This window comes from Uloborus diversus, chromosome 6, assembly GCF_026930045.1.
Source record: "Uloborus diversus isolate 005 chromosome 6, Udiv.v.3.1, whole genome shotgun sequence".
Classification (NCBI taxonomy): Eukaryota; Metazoa; Arthropoda; class Arachnida; order Araneae; family Uloboridae; genus Uloborus; species Uloborus diversus.
In genome coordinates this window covers 4,616,696-4,629,604 of record NC_072736.1, presented here as the reverse complement: position 1 = coordinate 4,629,604, position 12,909 = coordinate 4,616,696, and the positions used below count along the sequence as shown (strand labels likewise).

Genomic DNA, 12,909 nt, shown 5'->3' with positions numbered 1-12,909 from the left:
CACAAGTTCACATAGGGGCACATATGTGTACAAAATTTCGTTCGATTTCATGCTTTAGTTTTTGCTGTAGAGCGGCCACAAAAAACTGGTCACACACAGACGTGACACACACACACATACACACACACACACACACACACAGACAGACATTTTCCAAAAATGGTCGAAATGGACTCAGCACACCTCAAAACGTTCGAATCCGTCAAGATTCAAAAATTTGCACGAATCCAATACTTTCTTCTATATATTAGACATAGAAGAAAGTAAAAAGGAAGTATTGTATTCGCAAAAAAAATTTCCCTCAAAATTCGGCCTTAAATTCCATTTTGCTCACCCCCGAATTAATGTTGAGTTTTTTTTTTTCAACCTGACCACAAGCGGATAAGTGCCTAAGAACGTACAAACACCCAAAATATCCTTTTTGACATTCCTCGAGTTAAGTACAACTTTTCTCGTGACGTCCGTATGTATGTCGCATAACTCAAGAACGGTATGTCCTAGAAAGTTGAAATTTGGTACGTAGACTCCCAGTCGGGTCTAGTTGTGCACCTCCTCTTTTGGTTGCATTCGGATGTTTCTAAAGGGGTCTTTTGCCCCTTTTTTGGGGGAAATCATTGTTAATTTCGATGTAAACTGAAGTGGTGTTATAATTTGGCGGACACTTGGCGATATATTGCCAGTCTTTTGGTCGCCAAGTTTTGCCGCCAACTTGGCGATAAATTTGGCGATTTTTTTTTTAAAATCTGGTTTCAATTTGTCCATAAATTATTTGTAAATATACAGGCGAACCAAAAGACCTTTTGATTTTTCTATTACGGGCAAAGCCATGCGGGTATCACTAGTTTAAAATAAAACACAAAGTTAATCATTATTATGAATGGTAATTTGAATGTGGTTGAATGAATATGCTTTGCTGTTACAATGTTTGAAACAGGTTTTTCAGCAATACAGTAGAATACCTTTATAACGCCGACCTATATAACGCAATTCTCTATAAACCGCACAACTTTTCAGAAGTAAACAATAGGTTTTGAAGTTTAAAAAATCCCTTTGTTTTGCCTTGCTAACATAAAAATTGTTAGGAAAATTAAATTTTGAAACAGTTTTTCATCTTCCCATCATAATTCAAAGCTTTTAAATGAAATTATTCATAGTAGAAAGAAAATACCAGATGGCTCTTGAAAAGGCAGCTGTTACGCAAACCATGAAGCTACCAGAAATACAAGATATTTCACTTTCATTTGATTGTGAGACATATTTATTTGTGAATAACTAATTCTATAATTAGTGCCTAACTACTCATTGCTGATAAAACCCACACTGTAGTGCTAATAAGATATATTCTGAATATTAGTTTCAAAATTTGTGAAATGACCCATATAACGCCAAAACCTGTATAACGCAAAAGCTCTGGTCCCAAGGTGTGCGTTATAATGGTTTTCTACTGTATCAGTATCTATAGTGAATCAAATTGAAAGCCAAAAAAAAAAAATTCTTCCATCCCATGCTGCAGAAGCTTTTGCAGCAGCTTGAGAGGAGGGAAGAGGCCGTGGTCAGCTATCAAAGGGAACTAAGAGAAGAAGGACATTAGAAATATACTACGGAAGGGCAATATGAATTAATATACTCAATTATTTATGCATTTTAATATTAAATTTGGATAATATCTCTATAGGTAGTTAGTGATGTTCCGGATATCCGAGGGAAAATAGAGATCTGTATCCGTATCCGTTACATTTTTGACGGATCTTAAACGGATCATTTCTATTCTAAAATTTTTTAAATATTTGAATAAATGCCCTATTTAAATTATAAGATATCATTTCAGGAGCCAATTTGTACCCCCTTCCCCCCCGTTGTAAAAAGGAAGGGGAAATAAGTTTTACAAGTGTGTATCAGTGTGTCTTTTTGTGGCATCGCAGCTCCTAACATCCCCTTTTCGTTCAAAAGGGGACTTGATCTAAAGTTTTCTTAGCTTGGCATCGTTTTTGTAGAATTTTTAATTACTGGATATATTAATTAAAAACCGATTTAACGTTTTTCACAATTACGGTAGTAAAAATTTACCCGTACGTTGAAATGTTGGCCCTAATTGAAAGAACGAAGTTTTCTGCATCTGATATTTATTTAAAAATGCCAACTTATATACAGTAGGAGCTATAATCTTGTTAAGTAAATATTAAAGAATTCTAAGCCTTTATACACGTGATTGGCAGCGATTTAATAGTTGGAAGATAAGGAGAAAAAGCTCAATGATTTAAAATTTTTACCTGCAGTCAGTTCATATTTGTTAACAAATGTGTGTTCTGACCCACGAAATTCATCTTAAAATGAGGTCGGCTCTCTGGGACATGTTTTGTTTTTTGAGCAATCACGATTGCTTATTGCTTTCATTTGACTGTTTTGAGGTCCTATCATTTTATTTTCCTGCCAGCGCCCTCTGCAGCATCACCATCAACCGGTCGCCTCACGATGCTGCTCCTCCAGCGAGCAAAGTCTCCAGGTTGCGTCAATATTCTACACTTACACTCATACGTACACGCACGTACACACACACACATACACAAACACCTACACACATAAAGACACCTACACACAACTACCCACAGACTCATGCCTGCACACAGACACAAACACATATGCCTACACACACATACACATTCCCCCCACACACACAAACACTCATACACACAACTACCCACACACTCATACCTGCATGCAGACACAAATACACATACAGACACCTACACATACACACACACACAACTACCCACACACTCATACCTGGACACAAACACATATGCCTACACACATACACATTCCCCCCCACACACACAAACACTCATACACACAACTACCCACACACTCATACCTGTAAGCAGACACAAACACACATGCCTACACACATACACATACCCCCTACACACAAACCCCCCACACACGCCTACATACACACACACTCATGATTGCGAAAAACATAATTTGAATTCAAGATGTCAAAATTCAAATTAATTTTTTAATTTTTAATTTAATATTAGTTTTTGTTATTGATTTGAGGCTTCTGTTATTCTTCATTTTTGTTTTTCTCAGCATCCTTCCAAAAAAGTGAGACTAAATTCTCTATTGTATTTACTTTTTGTAAAGGTGTTTACGGCTCTGTATTTCGTCGGTCGTTGGTAGAATGGGTCAGCGCTGCATTTATGCTGAAATAAAATGCGAAATATTATTCCTAGCCTGTGCAGTAGCAGCTTTATACTCTTGTTCCTGTATCCTACATCTACCGAGCAAGCAAGAAATAATTTTTCACATTCCATCTAAGCATTAATGCAGGGCTGGCTCATTCCTTCCAACTCTCCCTCAATTTTAACGGAGATTTCTTTAAAGAGTAAATCATAGTCTTGATTATATTTTTTCGGCAGTTGACATTTTTCGAAGAAACTGCCATTATTCGGACGGGAATACCTTCCGTAACAAATTTTACACGTGGATAGTTGAAATGGGTAAAAGAAATTGAGATCCGTATCCGTATCCACAGATCTTGACACTAATGATCCGGATCCGCGGATCTACTTTTTTAACGATCCGGCACATCACTATAGGCAGTGTATGTATGCTATAAACTTTAGAAATGTGTTAATAACTTGTAATGTCTTATAAGTGATTTCATTTGGAATAGGCAGTTAAGTTTTAAAATTTAGCTTTGTCGACAGAGTCGTGTTCAGCGGTTGATCAAGGTTTTTATTTTTAGGTTCACATTTAAAAAAAAGATTTTCATGGACTTTTTTTTCGGATATTTTTTGTGAAAAAGATCCTGTCATATTATGTAGAGCACATTTAGCTATGACAAATCTAACTTGAACTCCCTTCACTTCACTGGAAATGACTTGGAAGCTGGAGGGCATTTTTTTTTTACTGATGTTTCTCAGACAAATGGATTGAGCTTACAAGTGACGAAAGAATTGTTTTGGCAAATGAAATTTTGCAAAAGGTCCAATCTTAAGATAGGAAATTTTGTGAAGTGGCCGCTTTTACGACATGGAATTTTGTGAGGGGACTGCAAAGCAGACCAAATTTTAAGCTGAAATGACCCCTGGCAGTGGTTAGGAAGTGACCTCCTAAGCACAAAGGCACAGGTTCAAACCCAGCTCCAGTTGATGGATTGTCAGTCAAGATACAGAAAATCGACAGCATCCATGCCGTATGATTATGCGGCCTGGATTGAATTATGAATGAAGATTGATTGAATACTCATTTTACTTTGAGTACTCTTGGCAAAACTCCTAGTGCAGTTTTGCATCTAAGGAAGCCCAAGTGCCTCCATCTAGGAAGGAAACTGGCTGTCAAATTCTCGTGGTAATGGCATCTGCAAATAGTGGTGCTACAGGACAAAATGATTGCTATATCAGAGGATTGTAGGTCTTTAAAAGGCAAAGTCTATAATGCAACCCCATCAGAAAGAGAAAAACATATGAAAATTTAAGTTTTCATGATTTCATGAGTAATTATAATTTTTATAGCCATATTAGTGCATAAAAATGCTATACAGTGAAGCACCGTTTATACGTTTCTCTTTTATACGTTTTTATCAATTATACGTTTTTTTAATTTGGTCCCTGCAAAGTCTAATACACATTAACCTATACCTCTTATATACGTTTTTTCGTTTGTACGCTTTTTTCATACAGTCCCATCAAAAACGTATAAACGGTGCTTCACTGTACTTAAAATGTACAAGGGTAGTTATAACAACTGACAGCATATTTAAAACCGGCAAAATCAATTCGAAAAACATGTAAAAATGATTTAAAAAAAAAAAAAAAAACAATCACCAGATTTCAATCAAGATGATTAAAATCAATGAACCCAATCATTGCTTTCACATAATAACTGCTTCACTTTATGATTGCTGTAGCAGACATTTTTACTATAAAAATGATTTTCGCCCCAAGGGCTATGACTTGCTAACTGAGGTGTGAGATATCACGGAACAAGAGTTTCTCATATGTCTTTCCATTTCCGATCTGCGAGTGAACTCTTTCCTGCAGTAGTCGCACGAATGAGGCTTCTCGCCAGTATGGGTCCTTATGTGTCTTTTCAAAGTTGACGCTTCGGTAAACGTCATCGGACACATGACGCAAGCGTACGGCTTCTCCCCGGTGTGACTCCTCCTGTGTCTCTCCAGGATGGAAGTGAAAGAAAAAGACTTTGAACAGAATTCACAGGTATATGGCTTCAAACCATGATTGAGGTTGATATGTCTCTTCAAACGTGAAACTGTTTTAAACTTCTTGGAGCAATGATCGCACGAAAACGTATCGCCGGGGGACAGACTCGTACGCGACTTGGAGCTGGATACTGTCCCCGAGCGACCAGCACCTATTCTGCCGGCATGCACTTTATTATGTGCGTTTAGTTGGTACCAATCGTAAAACGCCTTTGGGCAGTAGTCGCACGAATATGTCTTTTCTTCTGCAGTGTGGACTCTCATATGTTTCTTCACGTATGAAGCTTGAGAAAATGCTTTTAGACAGTAACTGCACGAAAAAGGCTTTTCGCCGGTGTGAACTTTTATGTGTTTCTGTAAGTGTGAAGCTTGCGTAAATGTTGATAGGCAATACCCGCAGGAGTATGGCTTTTCGCCGGTGTGCACTCTTATGTGCTTTCTTAAATTTGCAGCTTGAGAGAAACCCTTTGAACAAGATGCACACACGTAAGGCTTTTCGCCGGTGTGGACTCTGTTGTGTCTTTTCAGCTGTAAGGCATCAGGAAAACTCTTTGAACAGTATTCACACACATGCTGCTTGACGTCACCATGGATATTGGAACAATACGCCATTGCGGAGCAGTGACGGGGTTCGTAAAAGAATCACCTAACTGCCGATTCTTGCAAAAACGGATTCCTTGATGTTCTTGCGGCAATCAACAGAACCGTAATGCCTTCAATAAAAACCACAAATTAGAGTATGATTCTTCAGTTCATATTGGATTCAATTTTCAATTTATACTGCAGAGCATTTCTTCAATACGAATTTATATACTTGCTGTGATAGGAAATTTTAATCAAAACAGTTCACAAGCACAGGTCTGTGGTGACTGTTTTTGTGCTGAAGAAACTTCAGACTGGTATTAGGATAAATGATAGTTTGAGTTTGTCATAAGAATGCTTACTTTTGTCTGTGTGTGTTGATTAGCATACTCTGCATTATCAACGAAACAATTATGAAGATGGTTACAAAATTAGCAAAGCTAATATTTTGAGGTATCGAAAATTGACTCATGATGAAAGTTTTCTGTTAAACCTAATGTATATATAGAGCTTTAGATACATAGTTCAAACTTTTTCAAAGGCCTTCTTTCCAATCTTCTTCAGAAAATGACATTGTGTTGCTGCTAACCTTTTTTCACTTCAAAACTACTAAAATTCAAATTTACCGTCACATTTGAATTTTTAACCCACTTGCACCACCTTTTATTATTCCCTCAAAACATACTTGAAGCAATGTAATTGTACATGAGCCAACGTTCCCTGCATTCAATGTTGCAATTGGTTCCCTAAGCAAAGTGGGAAAAAACAAAGACTGCAACAAGTAGAGATATTATCATTCCATACCACCGAAGACAATTCATAAATTGGATTGTGAGATCAATGAAAAGTCAAGTCAGTCGTAGACAGTCCTGTGGCTGCCTTTTGATTAGCAGCACTAAGTTCTGAAATATTAGATGCCAGTTGATTAGCAATGTCTTTGCTCACATGTCCAAAAACTGAGAGCGGGAAGAGAACTGGAAAAAAAAAGACTTCTGGTTGTTACTTCCCTCAACTACTGAAGGATGCGGCCATCAAAAAAACAAACTTGTTAACAGCATCCAGTTAGCATCTTTTATGTGTACATTGGTTAAACACTTATGATAAAAGTGAGCTTACTTGGCAAGTTTCTGTCAATATGAAAATGAACAGATCTTTCTCTGCGAAAAGTGATCTTCTTCGAGAAATTTGAATAGAATCGAAATCCATGATTTAACTATCATTGGTGGCATCACAAAAACAGAAATTAGGCTTGTAGAGCCATACATCTCTGCCTTTTCAGTCTTGAACTTAATAACTAAGAAAAATTGTACTTGCACTTTATTTTCCATTTACTTTGAAGCAATTCGTTGCATCAATGTGCATGTGAAAAGCATGACTGATGCAGAGATCAAAGCACCATGCTTCTTTAAACCTGATGTCATGCAGTACAGGTTATGACTGAAAATAAATGAAAATAATTAGTGCACACCTAAACGTAACAACATAGGGTAGATAACACTCAGTTTCAATGCCCAAAGAACTATTTTGATGGCAAAAAAAAGTTAAGTGTGCAAAATAAAATTACTATCCAGTATCAAGACAAGCTATTTCTTAAGCATAATTTTCAAGAACATCCAACCTCTGCTCATCTTATTTCACTTTTCTGTACAAAACAGTCCGCTGCTTTTGATTTCTTATTAATGTCCACAAAAGCATGAAGATGAAACAGGCCAACATGTGCAGTAAATTGGATATAGTTACAGGGCTCGAAATTAACAGTCGTCCACGGGTCCGGGACCCACAACTTTCTAACTTGACACACATTTATGGAAAACCTTACGAGTCGAAATCCAATTGCCATTCTAGTCCAATTTGGCTACCAACATTTTTCCATATTGAGCTGTTCTCGGAATTTTACGCTGTGGTTTCTCCGTCAATCAATCTTTTACTGGAAAGCTCTTTCACAGAATTCTATCCTTTATCTAGCGGAGTCAGATACCATACTCTGTGCTGTTAGTACAATTCTAAAATGCTAGGAAAGGGTAAGATAAATGTACCCGAGGGGAGTCCTCTAGAAAAAGAAGGCACCATGCAGGGTTCGTACTCAATTTCAGAAATAAAGTGAAGGAGTTTTGGAGGAGTAAAATGAGATTTTGAAGGAGTATGAATAGATTGTCATTTAATGATGTCACACTTTTTTTTCAACATATTTGACCCTCTGCCCCCTTTATCACAAACTATCATGCTTCACCTAACTCCTCCACTTGTCACATGTCATAATTTTTACAAACATTGTTACAACAACTGTGTGGTGTCACCTCTCTCTTCTCCTTGTCACAATTTCATGAGCCCCGTCTCCTCCTCAAGGCATGATATCGCTTCTGGATGACTTTTTTTACAATATCATAACTGTGATTAACTAAACAATTGCTTTTTTAACAATCACTTAGAATAGTACATATACTTATGTATTTTTAAATATTTAAATAATAATTAGACAACCTGACTTTTGCTGCTGAGAGTGGTGGAGGGAAAATCAGTAATCATGAAAAAATAGCCAAACACCTTTTAAACCATGTTTTACTTCACTTATGAAATGTATTAGTCTTCTAATAAATTTTCACCTTCAACTTTTATGAATTAAACTACGATCAATTTGTAAATCGAAAAAAATAAATGCACGAAATAACTACATTAAAATTGCCTTTGTGACGAAGTTAGTTCCAATCGAAGTATTTTTAAGTTACTGTCATAGAGGAAGATTATGTAGTCTTGAACTCTAAAAATGAAGGAGTTTTAAAGGAGTTAAAACCAAAATAAAGGAGTTTGAAGGGCCCTTCAAAAAAAAATTCTTAAATGAAGGAGTATTGGAGGAGTTTTGAAGGAGCGTACGAACCCTGCTATGATATTTTGCACATGCTGCTCACATGTTGAGAGCAGGACATTTTTAACAGACCTGACAGACAAGAAGCTGTTTTTCACCTCTTTTCAAAAATAATGGATTTATTGCTCCCAAGGTATTCAAATAATAATTTAGTTACTTTATTATGTACTTTTCAAATAAAGAAAACGAAAAGAAGATTTATTTACTAGAATTAATATTCATAATGTGAATGTTAACATTAGTAAATAGGTGATACAGAAACTCTTTAGGAAATAAAATACTGGCAATAGAACCTCAGTGAGTTGACATCCACTTAAGTCGACACGTTTTCACTGTATGTCATAGACGAAGTGAATATATCTTGAAAATTGCAAGCAGAGTGGAACTCATAACAATTCACTGGCAGAGCAAATATTTTTAGGCCTCTCCAGTTAACTTTCAAAAGCCAAAAGAATTTTCACAAAGATAAACAAATTTTATAAAATACTGAAAACTGAAAATTAATTATCTCTGCTATTTATCAAATACTGCATGGTATAAGCACTAACTTACACAATTTCTTTTTGTCAGTCAAATAGATCTCTTGGGGAAAAAAAAAACTACAGAGAGCATACCTATTACTTTAGAATACAGGGGTGCCCAACTAGCGGGAAGGGGGTGTCATGGCAAATTTTTTAGGGGGGGGGTGGATGTTTTGAGCATTATATTTCCTTTGCTATTTTAGGGGAGAAGCTTTGTGATATTTAGGGGAGATGCACCCTTGCTCTTAGGGGGGGGGGTATCCCTGCTAGAATGCATTGTACGCAGAGTGAAATTCCTTACAGTGGTACCTTGTTTAATGCGGAGCAGAGGGAGGGGGGGGGGGGCACGAAAGCATTGTACACTTAAGGACAGAATAGTCATGTTAAAATAAGGGCTAGGTTCCATATATAAAAAATACTTCATTCTAGAGACAAGGACAAGTATGTATAAAAAATTGCATGATATTTCAATATATATATGACAAACGTGCATAAGAAAACTTGAATGAACGTACTGTTTATTTTTTTAAAAACAGGTACTCTGTTGGAAGTCGCTAATCATTTTTTTCTGAAATTCTTTGTTGGGCATTAACGCTTTTTCTTCACTCATCTTTTGCAATTGTCATGGAATGTTTGTAAATTTTTGATAAGAAAATTTTTGGTCCACAATGTATGTGACCCGCAGAGCTGATCCACCCAGTCCATTGTTCTGTATCCTTGACATTGCAGGGGCCAATCCAGCATTTTTTTTTCGCTACCTATTTTTGTGAAAGTATTGCATCATTCTATTTTTGTGAAAGTTTTTTTATCATTAGCACTATTTTGTGAAATTTTAGAAAGAGACATCCTCAAACTCATTTTTGTAAAAGAGAAGTAGAATAAGTGAAATTTTAGTTCCAAAAGTGTAAATGTCATCTAGTATTATTTTTAACAGGTTTCGTTTTTTTTTTGGGGGGGGGGGGGGGGAACTAAAAACCTAAGAAGTACAAAAAATACCATCGTAGTTTCAGCTTAATGGGCTATGTACTGTGTACAATATAGGAAATTATGAGAAAAACGGTTTCCCAAAACAAATGTTGAAAGATTGCGATAATATTGCATAAATACACTTTGGTGAGAAACAGCTAAAAATTAGTTAAAATACTACAAAAAGGTTTCTATTTAAGCGATTGTTTCATATAAACCAGCTTAGAATTTTATGAGTAAATTTTGTTTTAAACAGAAATTTTATATTTTAAAATGTGAATTTTTGAAATTTTTGATGTTTTTATGAAGCTACTGATTTTATTACTTAATTTTTGTGAAAGTACCGATTTCAAAACAAGATTTTTGTGAAGGTACCGAAAAACTGTAGCAAAATCAGCCTGTATTGGGCCCTGCATTGGTATCCTACCACCCATAAGCCTGGGCTGAGGCAGAACTACATACAATATACCAAACAGCCCGGTTATCACATCCTGGGATCTCAGGATATGATAACAGGGCTGTCTGGCATATTGCATAAATATATTTTTGCTTTAGGAAAATTTAATAATTATAGAATCTGAATTATAAATGAAAATTTCGAAGCTTGAGGGTACACATTATCTGTCTAAAAAAATGTTTGAGAGCATATGGCGTACATAGATCATAGGGAACACACCTGATATAACATTTCGTTTGTAGAACGGATATTTTTAAAAGTCGTCAGTGGAATGGATCTCTCGAAAAAATATCATAAGTCAAGCATATTTGGAATGCATCATATGTAGAGTGGATTGTTTTCAGACAGTCGCACCCAATTTACAGTCCATTGGCCACATATGGCCCGCGCAGCTGATCCACACAGCCCCTCGTTCGGTTGGAATTACAAACTATCAATCAAAATACTTGAGATGTTCTTCAAATGTTCATGAACATTACTCATCAAATATTGGAATGCAAACGGATATCTGGTTAACATGCTACGGAACTACTTTGATATACCCCCCCCCCCCCCCCAAATCGGAAATTTGGCGACTTTTTTTGTTTTTGTTGACTTAAAACTTTGTTGCCACAAAAATTGTTGTCACAAAACTTTAAAAAAAACTCATGAAAAATGGTACAAAATACAAGAAAATACTAAATTTGGCAACAGCAAAAACCTAAAAGCTGAAAAAATCTAAATTGGCAACACCAAAATAAGAAACAGCAGCCCTAAAAAGTCCGTAGGAAATGCCAGATTTGGCGCGTAATTTTTGGGGGTGTATATCAAAGTTATACCCATGCTACATCCAGTTAGTATGGCAGATAATTTGCCAGACATAATACAATTATCTGGCAATAAACAAGATCAGAAATGAAATAATTGAGAAATACAATAAATAAAACCAAAAAATAGCTATATGTACTCCCTCATTTAAATAATCTATTAAAATAAAAAGCAATAAAATGTACGAAGGAAACCCATTTTGATTGATACTGTCGACTTCACGACACTGTGTTTGGTAAAACCCTCTCCGAAACAAGTATCGTCAAGACCATGATGAATAACTTAAAAACTTTTTTCAGTATAATATCGAAAATGTTGGAGGGGGTTGAACCCCCCCCCCCCCCCCCCCAAAAAAAAAAACACCCTTGAACAGGATCCTGATCGCGCTGTCTTTTTAAATATCGGGCTTTTTTGATGTCCCCCGACAAGCACGACTTTACGAGGGACCCGCACTTTAAAGTTAATTTAGATATCTGGAGGGTAGAAGGGAAAGATAAATACAAAACTAAGACTTACATGTATTGATGACTATGTTAAGTTACGGCAGGTTCAGTCCTCTGTCAACGACATTCTCTGTCGTGGCTGGCATTTTATCACTTACAACAAAAATCATAAACGCAGACAAAATTTGAAAATCTGTTCATTTTTTTAGTCTTAAGTAGAAAAAAATTTTTTTTTCAATTCTTCGCAGCATCTACCAAGAGTAAAAGTCACAAAACATTTCCAATATGATGCGTCGTAGCTTAAACAACCAGAAACAGTTTTCATTTTATGACGGTTGCAGGTAAATAGCTCAGACAGTAACATGGTTGCGTTCGCATATCACAACTGGTCGATCTAACCGTAGCATTCTATGGTTGCGTTTGATGGCTTCAACCGGTATACCGGTGACTAACCAAAAACTACCGAAGCGTTCTTGAGAGCAACCAGTTATCCGGTTGCTACAGATGTCGTTCCTTGAGCCTCACCAATTGATCTACCGATCGACCACAAGTTAAGCTGATTGATTGAACTACGTGACACTTTTGACCAATTATAAGTATTTTTCACATGCGTGTTATTCGTCTACGCAAGTAACTGGTGATCAACCGAAAGTGTTCTGGTTGTGTTCGATCGTTACCGTCGCAACAGACGGTAACGGTCGTGTTGCGACGGCATCGGTTCGATGTGCGATCGGTAGTTAACCGGTCGGTCGTTCAGATGACAAATAATGCCGTCATCTCCAATGCTTTAGCATTGGCTGCCGTCATTAGCAGTCACGTGATCAATCAACTGGTCGCTACCAGTTCGTCGAACGCAAGCTTGATGAAGAATTGGTTGGTGAGCAACTGGTAGTAACCGCTGACGTCAGAGCTGTCATATGATCAACTTACCGGTAACTACCAGTAGAGATCGTTAAACGTAAGCTATGAAAGTCGTTTTATTGCCTCACCGTAGATCTACCAATCGGTCGCAATTTAAGCTGATTGATTGGTTGATGAACCGCAAG

The 12,909-nt window shown here is 36.7% G+C and overlaps 1 protein-coding gene across 2 annotated transcripts in view; it reads right to left on the bottom strand.

Moving 5' to 3' along the window:
• LOC129223955 (zinc finger protein 271-like) overlaps positions 1-12,101 on the bottom strand; it is a 45,584-nt gene extending 33,483 nt beyond the window's left edge. For both annotated transcript variants that reach the window (XR_008580666.1, XM_054858338.1), the window contains exon 1: positions 11,937-12,101. The gene's annotated coding sequence lies outside the window, so the exon portion shown is untranslated. The remainder of the gene's footprint in view (positions 1-11,936) is intronic.
• Positions 12,102-12,909: the final 808 nt, after the last annotated feature.